This window comes from Chelonia mydas, chromosome 1 (genome assembly GCF_015237465.2).
Source record: "Chelonia mydas isolate rCheMyd1 chromosome 1, rCheMyd1.pri.v2, whole genome shotgun sequence".
Taxonomy (NCBI): Eukaryota; Metazoa; Chordata; order Testudines; family Cheloniidae; genus Chelonia; species Chelonia mydas.
Genome location: NC_057849.1, coordinates 199,431,675 through 199,450,618, shown reverse-complemented (window position 1 = coordinate 199,450,618; position 18,944 = coordinate 199,431,675). Strand labels below are relative to the sequence as shown.

General features: G+C 43.4%; 1 long non-coding RNA gene across 4 annotated transcripts; it reads left to right on the top strand.

Moving 5' to 3' along the window:
* The first annotated feature begins 4,335 nt into the window (after nt 1-4,335).
* Nucleotides 4,336-18,495, top strand: LOC122464174. Of its 4 annotated transcripts, none has more exons than XR_006288103.1 (6): nt 4,336-4,483; nt 10,036-10,141; nt 12,036-12,170; nt 13,289-13,370; nt 15,770-16,026; nt 17,345-18,495. It is a non-coding gene; the product is annotated as an uncharacterized LOC122464174 (long non-coding RNA). The 4 variants fall into 4 exon arrangements; XR_006288102.1 differs by having other exon boundaries at nt 13,261-13,370; XR_006288100.1 differs by lacking the exon at nt 4,336-4,483 and adding an exon at nt 5,097-5,553 and having other exon boundaries at nt 13,261-13,370.
* Nucleotides 18,496-18,944: the final 449 nt, after the last annotated feature.

Sequence of the window (18,944 nt, the reverse complement as noted above, 5' to 3'; positions counted from 1 at the left end):
GGGAATAGCTCAAGGGGCAGCATGTTTGCACAGGCTATTTTCAGTAACTGGGAGTGGGAATGATCCCATCAGTAGGTCTGGTCTTGCTCAATGTGCTTAGCAAGAGTCAGCTGGGTTATTGTGACACTAGACTACTTATAACTTACAAGCACTTCATGGGCTTTAAGCCAGAAGGGACTGCCATGATCACCTGTTCTAATGTCCTGTGTAACAGGCGAGCTTCTGGAACTCTTGGCACTGGTGCTCCGCAACAACAAAGGAAATGCTTGTGGCAACAGAGTGCACAGTGATGATGAGGAAATCTCCCCTCTACAAAAGCCATGCCTCTGCTTATATGGGCTTTCTGACTATGTATCTTGCTATGCTTGCAAATGATAAGGCTTTGCACAAAAATGGTTATAACCTTGATGAGCTCCCCCTGCTAGACACTCACCAGGTTGCTGTACTGGACCCAAACCTTGAGACTTGTGCTCTTGGCTTGCAGGAGTTGGGCAGACTTTAGGCACACTCTCTCTGGCTCCTGGGCTCTACGGAAGCATTCCAGGTGCAGACCCCATGTTGGACATCCTAATTTACTTTACTTTACTACCTAGTTTCTCTCTTTGGGACTACATGACAGTGTAAGCAAGTAACACAGAAACTTTGCATAGGGATTTCTAAACACATGCACTTTACTCATAGGGAAAGCTCAAGAGACTTACAGGTCCATGTACAAATAATAAACATCTGCACACAAAATCCTTTCCTCCAGTATCCTCACCACTCATAGCCATTTCAGTTTTGGTCAGTCTTTTTGGGGTCCCTACTTTCCTCCTTTCTTCCTCCTGGCTGGTCTTGCCTTCTTGTTCTGGTTGGTGAGAGAGTGCTACCGAGAGCAAACCTTGTCCTTTTATGACTTTCCTGTCCCCTCTGTCATGTAGCCCTCCTTATCAGTCTCAAGCTGCTCTCAGGTGATCCAGGTCCCCCATCAGATGATCTATTGCTTGGTTACCAGCTCACTGGGAAGGATGGGTTTCTCCAGAGAGTAACTAGCCCATTGTCCAAGGATGCTTTTATTTGAATAGGATACCCTCCACATTAACAACCCCATATCACACTGTATTATTTGCCTTCTGTCAATACCTTTTGGAATTTCAGTCCAAGACAAAGGCAAAAGGACAAATAGGAAAGCATAGGACATTCTTATAACCCAATCATGCTCACAAAACAAAATGGAGTTTATAGTTTTGATATAGATGCATACAGACATATACTAAATCGTCACAAATGGGACTCACCTGGCAGGGGTCTTATCTGCCCTTAATCTATGAAAACATATCAGGCAAGTTGCATGGGCTTGATCATTGCTGCTAATGGAAAAATAATCCCACCTACATGATTCAAGCATATGATTCAGAGCAATCTGGATTGCTTGGTAAACTTGGTGCAAGCAAACTATGCATTTTAATATGGCTAAATGTAAATGTATACATCCAGAAACAAAGAATGTAGATCATACTTACAGAATGGGGGGCTCTATCTTGGGAAGTAGAGACTCTGAAGAGAATTTGGGGGTCATGGATAATTAGATGAACGTGAGCTCCCAGTGTTAATGCAATCCTGGGATGCGTAAACAGGGGAACCTTAGTTAGGAATGGAGAGATTATTTTACCTTTACGTTTTACACTGGTGAGACTGCTGCCGGAATAATGAGTCCAGTTCTAGTGCCTACGATACAAAAGGATGTTGATAAATTGGAAAGGGTTCAAGGAAGAGTCACAAGAATGATTAAAGGATTAGAAAACATGGCTTACAGTGAAAGAGTCAAAGAGCTCAATCTAACAAAGACAGGGTTAAAGAGTGACTTGATTACAGTTAATAAGTATCTATATGGGGAACACATATTTAATAACGGGCTCTTCAATCTATCTGAGAAAAGTATAATGTGATCTAATTGCTGGAAGTTGCAATTAGACAAATTCAGACTGGAAGTAAGGTGTACATTTTTGACAGGGAAGGTAATTAACCATTGGAACAGTTTACCAAGGGTCATGATGGATTCTTCATCTTTGACAATTCTTAAATGAAGATTGGATGTTATTCTTAAAGATCTGCTCTAGGAATTATCTGGGGGAAGTTCTATGGCCTGTGTTATGCAGGAGGTCAGACTAGATAATCACAATGGTCACTTCAGGCCTTGGAATCTATGAAATTATATACTATACCGGACACTGATCATGCTGGTTCATAAATTCATAGAGGTTAAGGTTAGAAGGACCCATTAGATCATCTAGTCTGACCTCATGTATATCACAGGTCGTTAACTTTCACCCCGTTATCCCTGTACTGAGCCCAATAACTTGTGTTTGGCTACAGCATATCTTCCAGAAAGGCATCCAGTCTTGATATTAGGATAGTAAGCGATGGAGGATTCATCACTTCCCTTGGTAGTTTGTTCCAATAGTTTATCACCCTCACTGTTGAAATTATGTGCCTCGTTTCTATTCTGAATTTGTCTGGCTTCAGCTTTCAGTCATTGGTTCTTGTTATTCTTTTCTCCACTAGATTAAAGAGACTTTTAGTAACCGGTATTTTCTCCCTGTGAAAGTACTTACACACTGTAATCAAGTCACCTCTAAACCTTTTTTTTATTCTTTGATAAGCTAAGCAGATTGATCTATTTCAGTCTCTCACTGTAAGGCATTTTCTCCCATCCTCAAATCATTTTTGTGTCTTTTTTCTGCTCCCTCTCCAATTTTTCAACACCTTTTTAAAATGTGGACACCAGAATTGGATGTGGTGTTCCAATACATGTCTCACCAACACACTGCAGAGGTAAAATCATCTCCCAACTCCTACACACTACTCCCCTGTTTAATACATCCCAGGATCACATTCGTCCTTTTTTTTTTGCCCCAGCATTGCACTAGGAGCTCATGTTCAGTTACTTGTCCACTATGATCCTAAGTCTTATTCAGAGTCACTGCTTTCCAGGATTGAGTCCTCATTCTGTAGCTATGTCCTGCATTCCTTGTTCCTAGATGTATGACCTTGCATTTGGCTGCACTAAAACATGTTTTATTTGAATAGTCCTAGTTTATCAAGTGATCCAGATTGCTCTCTCTGACTGCCCTCTGCTTATCTTTATTTACCACTCCTCCCATCTTTGTGTCATCTGAAAATATCATCAGCAGTGATTTTATATTTACTTTCAGATCATTGATTAAAATGTTGAATAGCATCAGGGCTAGTACCAATTGCTGTGGAACACCCTGGCAATATCCCCAATCAATGCTGATTCCCCATTGACAACTACTTTTTGAAAATCTGTTAACCAGTTCTTATTCCATTTAACATGTGCTTTAGTGATATTACATCGCGCTAACTTTTAAATCGGAATATCATGAGGTACTAACTTAAACACCTTACAAAAGTGTAAGTATATCTACACAATTACCTTTATCAACCAAACTTGTAATGTCCTCAAAGAACGAAATCATGTTTGTTTGACAAGACCTATTTTTCATAAAACCATGTTGACCAGCATTACTTGTTTTCTTTATCAATTGACTCACGTATCAGCTTTTCCATTATTTTGCTCGGGATTGATGTCAGGCTAACTGGCCCATAGTTACTTGGGTTATCCTACTTTCCCTTTTCGAATACTGGCATAACATTAGCACTCTTCCAGTCTCATGGAATGTCTCTGGATTTACTAAAAATTAACACCAGCAGCCAGAGATCTCCTTGGCCAACTCTTTTAGTAGTCTTGGGAACAAGTTATCCAGTGCTGCTGATTTATCCCTAGGAGATGATGTTTAACATCCTCCTTAGTTACAAATGGACTGGAAAGTATTTCATCATCCTCATGTGATATAAGTACACAATCCTGCCTCTTTCAGATACAGAACAGAAATAGTTGTTAAATAGTTCTGCTTTTTTGGCATCATTATTAACATTTTAACATCTCCATCTAGTATTAGCCCTATATCAATGCTAGGATTTACTTTGTTCCTAATATAATTTTAAAAACCTCCTTATTATCCTTTTCCTTGCAAACGTGGAGTTTGCCCGGATGCCTTTTAGCTTTCCTTATCAATTTCTTGTGCTTCATAACTTCTCATTTATATAGATTTCTGTCAATTTCCCATTTTTTCCATATGTTATACTGTGATAAGTTAAGGGGAGGGGGGGAGCTCCCTTTTATGGACACCCAGCCAGCCAGTTAGCTATAAAGTCCTTCTTGATGGCTGTCCTCTGCTTGTTTTACCTGTAAAGGGTTAAAAAAGTCTCTTTGCATAGGTAAAAGAAAGGGAGTGGGCACCTGACCAAAAGAGCAAATGGGATGGCTAAAACTTTTTAAAATTGAAACAAGACTCCCCTTTGTGGGTCTGTTGTTGTTCTCCAGGGAAGAGGGCAGCAGTTATGCTGTGAGAAGCTAAAGGCCAGGTATGAAAATCATCAGAATCGTACTGAGAAACTGCTTATTTGGAAAGCCAGATATGTAAGTAGATCAGAAAATGTGTAGAAAGATGCGATTAGGTTTATATTGTTTATTTTGTATGGCTTGTGGATTCCTCTGTGCTAACCCCAGATTGTAACCTTTAAGCTGAACCCCCAGAAAACTATTTTGGGTGCTTAATTTTTGGAATTGCTCTTTTAAAAATCTAGCAATAGCCTGAGTTTTCAGATGTATTTTCTTTCTTTCTTTTGTTTTTAATAAAATTTACCTTTTTTAAGAACAGGATGTGTGGGGGGGGTGGGGGTTGTGTTAAGAGGTTTGTACACATGTTTTTCAGTTAGCTGGTGGCAACAGCTGATTTCTTTGTTTTCCTTTCTCAGCTTTTCCCCGGGGCGGGGTGTGTGTATGAAAGGGCTTGAGAGTACCCCTCAGGAAGGAATTCCCAAATGCGCCTTCCTGGGTTTCAAGGGGTTTTGCATTTGGGTGGTGGCAGCATTTACCCATCCAAGGTCAGAGAGAAGCTGTAACCTTGGGAGTTTAATACAAGCCTGGAGTGGCAAGTATTAATTTTTAGAATCCTTGCAGGCCCCCATCTTCTGCACTCAAAGTGCCGGAGAGGGGAATCAGCCTTGACATATACATTGCTTTTTTATTCCTAATTGCAGTCTTCACTTCACCACTAAACCAGGATGGGCTTTTAGCCAAATTGTCCTCTTTTTTTTTTTTTTTAATTGGGGAATTGTGGCTTGTTGGCCAACTAATAAGCTTTTCTTAAAGAACACTGTGACAGGGTGCTACACAGAAGACTGCTTAGCCAACCCTCTGTCACTCCAGCTCAAATTAAGGGAGGTGAATTGGAGCTGGGTAGATCACCTGGTCCTGAAGCTGGGGAAGCCTGGGAAAGCTGGAACAGCTGCTGCCTCATCAGGCTGGAGCTGGATAAAAGCCCCAGGGGAAGGAAACCAGGGAGGGAGGAGCTGGAAAGAGGGAAGCTGCAGTAGAGGAGAAGCAGAGAGCAATAACTTGTCCCTCCTCTCCCTGCCCCTGCTAGTGGACTGTAAGAAGGGGACTACATGTATGGTGGGAGCACAGCCTGTAAATAAAAGCACCAGGTGAGCACTGCACTAAAAAGTCTCTGTGACTTTCTCAGCCCAGCTGGGGCAGGAGCTAGGTGGGCCCTGCAGGGACCCACTTACAAACATCCAATTTTAATTCACATATTTCTGTCTAATTTTTTTCCCCATAATCAATTTTTGCTCATAATTTTCCTTAGATTTGGGAAATTAGCCCTTTTGAAGCTCCAAGAATTGTGTATTACTGGTTTGGACTGTCCACTGTTTGCCCATACTGAATGTAATCAAGTCATGACCACTGGTCCCTAGTAACCACCAACTTCCAGTCCAGTGATTAACTCCTTTTTATCCATCATAATGAGGTCCAAAATAGAGTTACCTCCTGCTGGGTGCAATAACTTTTGCATTAGAAAATTACCATCATAATTTTTAGGAATTTTACTGATGTTTTACTATTGTCTGCATGAGACCTCCAGCATATGTCTCTTAAACTGAAGTCCCCCATAACAACACAATTTTTCTTTCTGTACATTCCAGACAGGTGCTTATGGAGTAACTCATCCTGTTCTCTGGTTTGATTAGGTGGTATGTAACTGCCTCCCAGCAGCACCCATCCTGGGTTTTGTTAGCTACCCCCATTGAACCACATGCATTTGATATCCTGTAGTAACTCTGAAACAGGTAACGATGTCTTTAACATTAGAAAAGGAGTACTTGTGGCACCTTAGAGACTAACCAATTTATTTGAGCATAACTTTTGTGAGCTACAGCTCACTTCATCGGATGCATTCAGTGGAAAATACAGTGGGGAGATCTTATATTACACAGAGAACATGAAACGATGGGTGTTACCATACACACTGTAGCGAGTGATCAGGTAAGGTGAGCTATTAACAGTAGGACTTGGGTGGGGGGGGGGAACCTTTTGTAGTGATAATCAAGGTAGGCCATTTTCAGCAGTTGACAAGAATGTGTGAGGAACAGTAGGCGGGGGGGGGGAATAGTTTTACTTTGTGTAATGACACATCCACTCTCCGTCTTTATTCAAGCCTAAGTTAATTGTGTCCAGTTTGCAAATGAATTCCAATTCAGCAGTCGCTCGTTCGTGTCTGTTTTTGAAGTTTTTTTTTGTTGAAGAATTGCAGCTTTTAGGTCTGTAATCAAGTGACCAGAGAGACTGAAGTGTTCTCTGACTGGGTTTTTGAATGTTATAATTCTTGACGTCTGATTTGTGTCCATTTATTCTTTTACATAGAGACTGTCCGGTTTGGCCAATGTACATGGCAGAGGGGCATTGCTGGCACATGATGGCATATATCACATTGGTAGATGTGCAGGTGAATGAGCCTCTGATAGTGTATCTGATGTGATTAGGGCCTATGATGGTGTCCCCTGAATAGATATGTGGACACAGTTGGCAACGGGCTTTGTTGCAAGGATAGGTTCCTGGGTTAGTGGTTCTGGTGTGTGGTTGCTGGAGAGTATTTGCTTCAGGTTGGGGAGCTGTCTGTAAGCAAGGACTGACCTGTCTCCCAAGATTTGAGAGTGATGGGTTGTCCTTCAGGATAGGTTGTAGATCCTTGATGATGCGTTGGAGAGGTTTTAGTTGGGGGCTGAAGGTGACGGCTAGTGGCGTTCTGTTATTTTCTTTATTGGGCCTGTCCTGTAGTAGGTGACTTCTGGGTACTCTTCTGGTTCTGTCAATCTGTTTCTTCACTTCCGCAGGTGGGTATTGTAGTTGTAAGAATGCTTGATAGAGATCTTGTAGGTGTTTGTCTCTGTCTGAGGGGTTGGAGCAAATGTGGTTGTATCGCAGAGCTTGGCTGTAGACACTGGACCTTGTAGTGTGGCCTGGATGAAAGGTGTAGGCATTTAGGGAAGTATAGCGTTCAGTAGGTTTTCGATATAGGGTGGTGTTTATGTGACAATCGCTTGTTAGCACCGTAGTGTCCAGGAAGTGGATCTCTTGTGTGGACTGGTCCAGGCTGAGGTTGACGGTGGGATGGAAATTGTTGAAATCATGGTGGAATTCCTCAAGGGCTTCTTTTCCATGGGTCCAGATGATGAAGGTGTCATCAATGTAGCGCAAGTAGAGTAGGGGTGTTAGGGAACGAGAGCTGAGAAAGCGTTGTTCTAAGTGAGCCATAAAAATGTTAGCATACTGTGGGGCCATGCGGTACCCATAGCAGTGCTGCTGACTTGAAGGTATACGTTATCCCCAAATGTGAAATAGTTATGGTAAGGACAAAGTCACAAAGGTCAGCCACCAGGTTACCCGTGACATTATCGGGGATAGTGTTCTTGACGGCTTGTAGTCCATCTTTGTGTGGAATGTTGGTGTAGAGGGCTTCTACATCCATAGTGCCTAGGATGGTGTTTTCAGGAAGATCACCGATGGACTGTAGTTTCCTCAGGAAGTCAGTGGTGCCTCGAAGATAGCTAGGAGCACCAGTAGCGTAGGGCCTGAGGAGGGAGTCTATGTAGCCAGACAATCCTGCTGTCAGGGTGCCAATGCCTGAGACGATGGGGCGTCCAGGATTTCCAGGTTTATGGATCTTGGGTAGCAGATAGAATACCCCAGGTCGGGGTTCCAGGGGTGTGTCCGTGCAGATTTGTTCTTGTGCTTTTTCAGGGAGTTTCTTGAGCAAATGGTGTAGTTTCTTTTGGTAACCCTCAGTGGGATCAGAGGATAATGGCTTGTAGAAAGTGGTGTTGGAGAGCTGCCTAGCAGCCTCTTGTTCATATTCCGACCTAGTCATGATGACGACAGCACCTCCTTTGTCAGCCTTTTTGATTATGATGTCAGAGTTGTTTCTGAGGCTGTGGATGGCGTGTTCTGCACAGCTGAGGTTATGGGGCAAGTGATGCTGCTTTTCCACAATTTCAGCCCGTGCACATCGGCAGAAGCACTCTTTGTAGAAATCCAGTCTGTTTTGACCTTCAGGAGGAGTCCACCCAGAATCCTTCTTTTTGTAGTGTTGATAGGAAGGTCTGTTGGTTAGTATGCTGTTCAGACACCCTGTCATTCCTGAATAGGTTATATCCAGTGGTTTTAACATAATGCCGCTTATATCAAGCTTCTCATAATTTGGATTTCCAACTTCTCATGTTACCCAGACTCCTAGCATTGGCATATAAGGAACTGGAAACTTTCCTCTCTGCATATTCTTTGCCACATTGATTCAATTTGTTATGACACACTGAGTTTGAGTATGCATTTCATTTGATTACCGGCCATGTACTAACATTCCTTGGTAAACTTGCTTTGTAATTTGTCTTGCACCATAATGTGGCTGTCCCAAGGAAGCCACCAAACCAGTGCTGATCGAGGTAGGTGGTGAGTCCAGGTATGAGTATCCTCATTGCTGATCTTGTCCTGCCACTTCATATGGAGCAACTGATGAAGACAATGAGAATCAACAACATCAGTTCACCACTAGTCATCATTAGTGGGAGATGACTGGTATAACCCATGATTTAACAACACCTAAACACGTGCTTAGCTTTAAGTATGTTCTTAAATCCTTTCCTAGTCAGCAAAACATCTAAAAATCCTTAGCTTTAAGCAAGTGTTGAAGTGCTTTGCTAAACAGGAGCCTAAATGGGCTTGGTAGCTACAAGATGACATTAGTATTTCAGATATTCAGAGGGATGATGGCATACACTTAATAGAACATTTCCCCAGAGTTCTGCCTGGCACTAATGGAGTTAATCTAACAAGTAGGACAAAGGTACATGTCAGCATCCATTGTCAAGTGGAATCAAAAACACACCCACAATTACTATTCTGCTCCGAGTTGTCAGAAAGTGAGTCTGGTGCATGGTGAAAGGTAGGAGAAAATAGACAAGTACATTAAAAATATACTTGGTCTTAGAAGATGTATGAAAAATGTTTTTTCAAAAGGGGGGGCATAATACATTAGTAAGACAGTCCTGATTCAGCAAAGCAATTAAGTATATGTTTAATTTTAAGCCCACTCTTAAATTCTAATACTTGTGCTTAAATGCTTTGCTGAAAAGGGATGGGCTGCTGAATCAGGGCCTAGAGGGTTCCAGCAACAACATAATTAACAAGCATATGTGAACCCTTCACAAATAGCACTGCATATGTATGCATGATTACTGACTTGGGGGAGTGGTTGGCAAATGGCAAGAAGACATCAGATGGCTACTAGTGGATTCAGTCCAGGCAATGGGGTATATATGAAATACCCAGCAGCTTCCTGATTACGCTCAGCCACAGGCCTGGTACTTTAGCAGTTATATGATCCAGCAAGAGTCTGGCTGCAACCTTTGATAATAAAATCATGAATGTGTGAAGTTGTATGTTTTTGTTTTTGTTTTTTGTCAATGTGACAAAAATAATTGCATGTAAAGATTTACTAGAGAGACAATAGATCTAGCTTAAATCTTTCCCTCTCCATCTGTCAGAAGGGAATCTATTTTTTAAATTTGGAGCCAAATATAGAGATTTTTTTCTTGTGCAAAAGAGGACAACAAAAATGTTCTATAATCCCCCAGGTCTGCTATGTGAGAGAATCCACATCCCAGTGATTTCTTCAGGCATTTCTGATTAGAAAGGTTAGATCATCTGGTCAGGAAACAGAAACCATACCACGTGACCGAGGTGAGTCCTATTTAGCCCAACAGTTGGCAAAACTCGTGATTTGTTTGCTGACATTTCAGAGAGAGAGCCAAATGCAGCCAATAGATAGCACATTTTATTTGTTTCTAACAGCAAGGTTTTGCTTATTTGCTATTCATCTCTTTCTGAGATCTTTAGTAAACATATTGAACATCCCTGGTCATGATGCTGATCCCTGGAGCATCCAACTATTAACCTCTTTTCATGCTGAGAATTGTCTACTTATTCCTGCTCTTTGTTTCTTTACTGCTTATTTAGTGTTTAATTCATATCAGGACTTTACCTTCCACCCCATAGGTAACAAATTTCCTCAATAGCTTCTTAATCTTGTGAAGGACTTTATCAAAAGCTTTTTTTACCCCAGTTCTCCCTCATCCACTACTTCGTTAACTCTTTCACAGAAGCCTAATAGATTAAAAAGACATGACAAACCCTTTTAAAAGCCAGCAGCCCAGTTTATGTCTATCAAGTTATATACTCATCTAGGTGCTTTATCACTAGGCTTGGGAGGATTAGATTTACTGTACATACTTGTTCATTAGCCTGTTCGTTTATAAGCCGACCCCCCCCAGCCCCCTGCAACATGGATAGGTAAAAATAGTAAAAACTGTATGACCCTTTCATAAGCCGACCCTATATTTCAAAGGTTGGCAAACTTTGGCTCCCGGCCCGTCAGGGTAAGCCCCTAGCAGGCCTGGATGTTTTGTTTACCTGGAGCGTTTGCAGGCCCGGAGCCCCTCAGCTCCCAGTGGCCATGGTTTGCTGTTCCCAGCCAATGGGAGCTGCAGGAAGTGGCGGCCAGCACGTCCCTCGGCCTGCTATATTTTAAAAGTTGGCTTCGCAAGAAACACTCAGAAGTGTTACATTTTAATGTAACCTAACAAAAAACCTGTTATAATAACTGAACAAATATGTATTCACCTTCAAAATTACAGTCAATGTTTTAAATATACATTTACTGATTTTTAAAGTCTCATATTGTTGTAAGGTACTTATTTAGAAAGTCTTAAAATCCTTCAAAGTCCGAATCCGTCTCTGATTCGCCAAACAGTTCATTAAACTCCACTTCAGTCAAGGCTGCACCTGCATTGTGATCGTAGATATCGGCAGTGTCTTCTTCAGACTCAGATTCCTTCTCATCAGCCTCTATTGTGTCATCATCAAATATGGCATCATCTTCTGACCCGTCGAGTGCATTGCTGATACAGTATTTCCAAAATGATTTTTCTATCCTTTCCAAGGGAATGGACTCCCACGCATCCTTGAGCCACTGGGTGACCAGATTGATTTCGGGCTTCATAAGATTCCCACCTTTTGTCAACTTCGCCATGCCTGAGCACATCCATTCAGACCACATTTTGTGTAGCCTGTCTTTTAAAGGCAGACCTCAAGCAGTTGTAGAACTGAAATTAAGCCTCTAGGTATTACAGCCAAAGTAGTTTTCATTTCTTTGGTCACATTTTTCACCTCATCCGTCTTGTGCCCTGAACATGTCCCAAATGAGCATAGCAGGTTTCTTGAAAAGTGCTCCTGGTCTCTTATTCCACACTTTTTCCAGCTATTCAATAGTCCCATCCCTTTTCATGTGCATGTACGATGACACCAGCAGGAAGTGTCATGTTTTTAGGTAAGGTTTTTCTTTCAAAAATAACAGGAGGGAGATTTGATCCATTTGCAAAACACGATAAAACCACCATAAAATGGATCTCTTCATAGCCAGTGGTTTTAATTAAAACTGTTTTTTCACCAACAACGGTTACCGTTCTGTTGCTCAGGAGATCGAATGTCCATATTTCCTATTTGTGACAGCTCAAATGCATAATCCTTTCGATGTTTTATAATCTTTGGAAAAATTTTTTTTTCTTTTTTCTTCCAGATCTCCTGGCAGCTTTTTTGCTATCTTTGTTCGCTGACGGAGACCATGATGGCTCATGAAGTGAGTACACCAACCTGCTGATGCGACAAACATTGGTGGCTTTACTGAGGGGCTCCGTGCCTGCAAACGCTTCAGGTAAACAAAACGACAACGTATTAGATATTCAATAATTCCATAGAGCTTAAAATCATCCAGTTTTCATGTTGACCCATTGATAAGCCGAACCCCGCTCTTTGACGCTTCACTTCTTTACCAAAAAAATTCTGCTTATGCACGAGTAGATATGGTATATTGGTAAATGTCGATTTCACCATGCACACAAACAAACCAACCAAACAATATTTCCATTACTAATAATTGAAATTAACAGGCAAAGTAAGAAACATGCTGTCTGGGGACTTATTAGAGTTTTGTGAGGATATTTTCTTTGTATATTTTGATGTTGACAATTTTGTGTGTTAATGGTTATAAAGCTTTAAGTTTTTGAATCTCAACATCTACTGCCATTAAATAATTATTGTCTGACCCCTGCTAGAGATGTAAAAGGTTAGCCTAATGCTTACCGGTTAACTGTTAACCCTGGTGGCTGGCTGGCTAGAGCAGCCCTCGCTGCGTCAGACCGGCTGGCCAGAGGGACTCCAGACCCAGTTGGCCAGAGGGACGCCAGTCCTGGCCACGGGGGGCAGGCAGACAGGAGCAGTCCTGGCCGCGAGGGGCAGGCAGAACCACAGCCTCCCCACAGTGAGCAGGCGGGACCCCAGCCACAGCTGTGTCAGAGCAGCCACAGCCACACTGGGCCAGGTGGGCGGGCAGGCAGGACCCCGGTCCTGGCCGCGGCAAGCTGGGCGGGCTGGAGTGGCCCCGGCCCCAGCCGCACCGGGCCAGCAGGACCCCGGCTCCAGCCAGGCCAGTGGGACCCCAGCCCCTACCTCCTGGCACTAGCCCACTGGAGTGACAGCGGTTGATGATTAACATTATATCGTTTAACCAGTTAACTTTTTTTAACCAATATTTACATCCCTAACCTCTGCAGTTGTCAAACCCTCTCTCCTGCAATTTCCCACAACAGTGGAAATTTAAATACATAAACATTTTGAAAAATGCTTAAAAATAAACAAAAATTATACTTCAAAATTATTTTTAAAAAAATTGAATTCCACCAAGCCTATTTATAACTCTGTCATTAATGATTTTTTTTTTCTCACCTATTTTTCCATGTACTGAGGTCTGGTTCATCACTTTGTACTTCTCAGGATCATTCTTAGTTCTTTTATAAAAGGTGGATACAAGGTTGGCCCCCCTGAAGTCCTCTGGTACAGACTGCTGTTTTTAATGGTACGTTGCCTATTCTGGTTGATAGCGTCAGCTATGTTGTTCTCTAGGTCTTTCATCATTCTCAGATACTTGTCATTCACCCCTTCTTTTAATAGCTTCACTTGCTCCACTGTCTTCTTTCTTCTCCTGTCTTCATCTTTGCAGCCAGGATAGAGACACCCAGGAGAAAGTATTTCTCCAACACCCTCTCTGGGGCAGAGTGAAGAGAAGAAATTCAGCAGTCTCTGCATCTCTTTATGCTCCTGTGGCCTATCTAGCCCTCCCACAGGCTTCCCGTTTCTGACTGGACAAGTGAAGCAACACTCTAGCCAGCTTGATGGCGTTTCTGTTCGGCTGTAATGCAGTACCTTTTGAACGTTGTATCTGATCACTTCCAAAATTTCAGGGCATGTTTTAGGCATCAAAGGGCAGAACCCTATTGATTAAACTGCTGCCTGTGATACCTGTAGGCAACTCAGGCTCGCAGAGTAGAACATTTGCAACCCGAATCGAACCCAACTACAAGCATCGGGTTCAGGTCAGGATGGGTCTGAAAACAACCCACCCTTCTAGGGCTTGGATTGGGTTGTCTCTGATCATCTCCTCCTGCCTGGGGAGCAGGGGCAGCAGCAGTTTTGTGCCTGCTCCTGCCAGCCACCTCCACCTCGCTGCTCTGTGTAGGAGTGTGCTGGCGAGTCACAGCACCTCTCACCCCACAGTGCAGCAAGGCAGCGACAGCTGGCAGGGGTGGGGCATGCAGTCACACAAACCCCACAGGCAGGTGGTGGCTGGAGACAGATCGTGGGCCTGGGGTGTCTGGAGTGGGAAGCTCACACCAGGCCAACCTCCAATGACACAGCAGCAGTGCTGATAGGTTCACGAAGTGTCAGCTTCAGGCCCAGGTTGGGCTTTAAAATCAGGCCCCTGCTGACCCCTACCACAGAGTACACATTTGGTGCAGCATCAAGAGGACTCTCTCTGGCGCCCCTTGCAGCTGCCTACAGGTGTCAGAGGCAGCAGTTTAATATGCTGCTCTCTCTCTAACCACATGTGGTGCTCGGCCTGTGTAAGCAATGGAGTGAGTGACTCTCCAGTGGGCTTTCGCTCAGAGACCCCAAGTACACTGAAGTACATGGGAATCTTTCCAGACTTCAGCTGGCTTTGGATCAGGTCAGCCAAGAATTCCTTATTGTCTTTATCTGCTTTATAGGCCAAAACCATGGCCCTGCACACAACTCAGCTACTTGGTGTGCTCCAGCTAATGCACAGAGGGTTGGAGAGGAAGTAGGAACACATTCTTGCCTTCAAGCCCATGGAGCAGCTGTGGAGGCTTGTTCAATTCAGTGGCTAAAGTAACTTTGTACACTTCCCATGTGCTACCCAAGATACCACACCTGGCCCGCCCACTGTGCATTAGCTGGAGCCTCTGCGGAATTGGCCCCTGTGCTATATACAAGGGATGTGTACTCCCTGTCTGAGCCTGCCCCTGCATCCAGCCCCCTTCTGCTTTTTGAGCAGAAATGCACTGTAATGTTTTTACATAGTCCACACACAGTTTTTCTGTAATAAGTGAAAGGGGCCCCATGAATCTGTATATGTCACTTAAGTCCAGTATTGAAAACATACACTGCTCATATGCTCATGTGGTATTTCCATAAAAGTTGCACACTTTTGTTCCATGTGAGTCCTTGTTAAGAACTGGAGTTCAGAGAAAAGCGCAAAAATAAATAAATAAAAATCAAGAGGCTAGAGGGATTGCTTCATAGGGAAAAGATTAAAAGGACAAAATCCAGATAGCTTGGCTAAGCAGCAACTAAAGGGGACATGGTAACCTTGGGAAAACACAAGCCATTGAAGGTGATGTGTGGGAGAATCAGTAGAACTAATGGGAGGAAATGGAGAAAGGGAAAATTTAAACTGCACACTTAAAAAAAAAAAAAAGCTTGAAGTGAGCTGGGTGGAAGTGAACCTCCTGGGAAGTGGTGCCCTATTGCTTGAGAGCATGAAAATAGAGGACAAAATGCTAGAAAATCAATGGTATGGAGAAATCCTGTTTTTTGGCCTTGGGAGCAGGGTGTGGCTTCTGAACAAGAGGTAGCTCTGGGAGGAACTGCTACATCAGGAAAACAGAATTCCTCTCAGAGCCCCCTGATTCTCTGGGTGCACATGTCTGGCTGGTTCACTGGTTGGTTGCTACAGGGACTGTAACGTATGTCCCAGCGATGCCAGGTCCTGGTGTGTCTGTTTGTATGCATGGTGGTTTGTACACAGAGCCTTGAATCCTCCTTCCTTTCCTGCCTCGGGTGTAATGTGCACCCTCAAGGTATACAGAAGGAATGGTTACAGCGTTACCCTTTAAGGACCACTCAATCTAACTCCATGAATCTGATTGTTGCTTTCGTTTGTTGCTTTTATTCTAGGGTACATTGCATACCTGGAACTAGAGCTGAGCAAACTGGGCCAGATCCTCATTTGGTGTAGACAGGTGCAGCTCATGAAGTCAAAGGAGTTATGTCTGACTATATCAGCTGAGGGCCTTGATGGGCCTGACCTCTATTTGCAATGAACAATTTGTGCATCATAGGAAGGATGGCTGGATCCTTATGGAGAGACGGGCCTGTGACAAGACTAGCTCACCTCCCCGGGTGGGGAAACAATGGAGAAGGTCATGAGAGTGGTAGGTCATGTGACCCAATCAGGCCTGGCACATGTAAAATAGTTACCATTGGAAAGCTAAGGAAGGTGACCTGTGGAGGAGGCAGAGAAGGGCTTGGGTCCTCTCTAGGACCAGAAGGCCAAACTCCAGGCAAGAAGGGCTGGGAGTTACTGCTGGGGGAGCAGGAAGACAGATACTCAGGGAGGTGGGGCTTGGCCCAGTTTGGGACTGAGGCAGAAGAGTATGTGAACTGTGAAAGGAAGACAGGCTCTCAGTGAGTAGAGCGGACCCAGCTTGAAACGGGGTGAAGACTTTTTTTGTTTTGAGTTCCATTTGTTGTATTCCACCATATTGGTGGGACTTAATAAATTGGACCCCAGATGAGGAACCTTGTTTTGAATAGAACTGGATAATGGTGTAGAGCATTTAAGGTCTTCTGAAGAGAAGGAAACCAAGGCAGTGCTGCTGGCCATGAGGTGGCACTTGGGACATGGAAGCCCTGAAACAATAGATTTGTAGGCTTATAGTTTAAGGCCGGAAGAGACCACTAGATCATCTAGTATGACCTCCTGTATATCATAGGCCATTAAATTTCACCCAGTCACCCCTGAAGTGAGCCTGACAACTTGAGTTTGGCTAAAGCATAATGTCCAGAAAGGCGTCCTGTCTTGATCTGAAGACATCACAAGATGGAGACTCCAGCGCTTCCCTTGGTAGTTTGTTCCAAAGTTGATGATCCCCGCTTCTAAAATGTGTGCCTTATATCCAATCTGAATTTGTCTGGCTTCATCAAATGTAGCCCTCTCTTCTGCTCACCATTAGTCTATGCACAAACCACAGTATCCAATAACTTGTGGTCATTTTTGTCCAATGAATATTTTCAGCCAAAATATTTCATTCTATGGCTTGCTTGTGAATTTGGTCACTGGGAGAATTGTATAGCATATTTGATATTCTCTAGTCAGAATTTAAGACCTATCTATCTGTTTCATGCTGCCTCCCCTCACCTTACTGTCTGTGTGAAGGGCACAGGTCAGCATTCAAATCACACTCCCTGACAGTACCTGGACCAAGCTGGGGAAGTTCATGATCCAACCAGCGGATCACATTCGGTGATAAGTCCTGGTCACAGGCCACCTGGGGCACATTGCATGTATGCTAGGAAGGTTGTCTGTCTGTGTGCTTTCCATGTAAAATCAGTAGCAATAGCAAAGTTTCCAGTAGATTTTGTGGGGTCTCTGCCACTCTTCCCTTTTGTGTGTCAAAACTCTGGATGGGGTTGGGAGGATTTTTTTCAAGATGTTATTAATTTCCTGTCTCTTTTTGTTTTCTTTGGAAGGGGTTTAGGAGTAGAAGTGGTGTCAGTGTTATGGTGGAAAGGCTTTTACGAAGAGGAGATGATGGGCAGACTCGCGATAACAAACTCAAAATGCACTTTCTGCAACACTGACTTGAAGTTTGCTGCGTCCATGAACACTCCTGTCAGTAAACTCACTCCAGAGTGTTTATGGGAAGACAACACAAAAGGGGAGTGAACTTGGTGGAAAGGAAATCATTAAATTCAACAAAAGGCTGGTGATATTTGTTTAGAACTGCTACAGATGTAGCCTGGATTAAGAGGGAGGTAGCTTTTGGTGGCTGGGGAACTAGGGACCATACATAGTTGCTGAGTTCTACAGTATTGGCTCTTTGTATATGAGCCTCACATGCATTTAAAAATAGAAACAAAAATAATAACCTCTCCCTCTTTCTTGCTCCTCAGCCAGTTGGAGAAAGAGCTTGATTAGTTTATAGGGTAATTTGTGCATGTTAGTGAGTGGATGTGTGGGCGTGTTGTGGGTCTGTGTATGTCAAGAGTTTACTGAGCGAGCACTAATCAAATAAATGTGTTTTAGAATTTTGTTGTGAAAGCAAGGAGACCTGTGGTCCTCATGGGAGTGAGCCCCATGGTCCAGGTCCTGCCCAAGTTCTGTCTCCTGCACTCAGGAGCCTCACGCTGTTGATCCAGTTCTCTTGTCCTGGCAGAACATAGCCGTTATGGCCATGCAGAGAGAGGGGCGCTCTCTAGGTAGTGAAAGTAATGCTATGGGGGCTTGGAGTGTCAGCAGTGACCTCGAACTAGACTCTGTACTCAACAGAGAGCCAGTACAGGCAGGAGAGCACCAGGGTGAGGTGTTCACGGTAACCTGAGTTGCTAAACAGATTGGATGCTGTATGTTGTATCAACTGGCGCTATTCCAGGGTATGTAGCATCCTTCGTAGATATTAAGTGCACTAATCAGTTGTGGAAGTCGTGAGTAGAAGTGAGCAACTAATAGATTTTTTTTTTTGGGGGGGGGGGTTCAGTGCCTGAACCAAAAATCGTATATTTAAAAAAAAATTAATTTGGGGTTTTTTTTCAGCTTTTCTCACAATAATAAAAAAACAGCCAAAACTTTTCTGGCTCAAACAAAAGTCATTTGAATGTTGGTTCAAAATGGAACATCTAAATGTCTCATTTCAAAAACACCAGAACCATTGTGAAATTTCTGAACATTTCAGTTTTAGGTTTTCTTCAGCCAAAACTACTTGCTGAATCCAATCCAAGTTTGCAAATATTTTCAGTACCCCCCACCACATGCACTGGTTTTTCAGTGAATTCATTATTGCTGGAAACCACCCAGCTGTAATCAGGAATGTAAGGATATCTGTGCCCAGGTCTGTGTCTGACGGTGAGACACCACCTTCTTGCTAGTTGCAGATGAAGGTGGGAAAGTGCTCTGCTGCTATGTGTAACCCTATCCCTGAGGTGTGGCTCAAACCTCCTCCCTCAGGCTTGCTACTTGGAATGGCTTCTCCCTGCTCCTCACATGGGTTGGGTCCTGAGTTCTTTTTCTGGTGCTCAGTGCTTCTACCCAAGGTGACTCCTCACTGTGCCTGAGACAAAACAGATGCTGTCC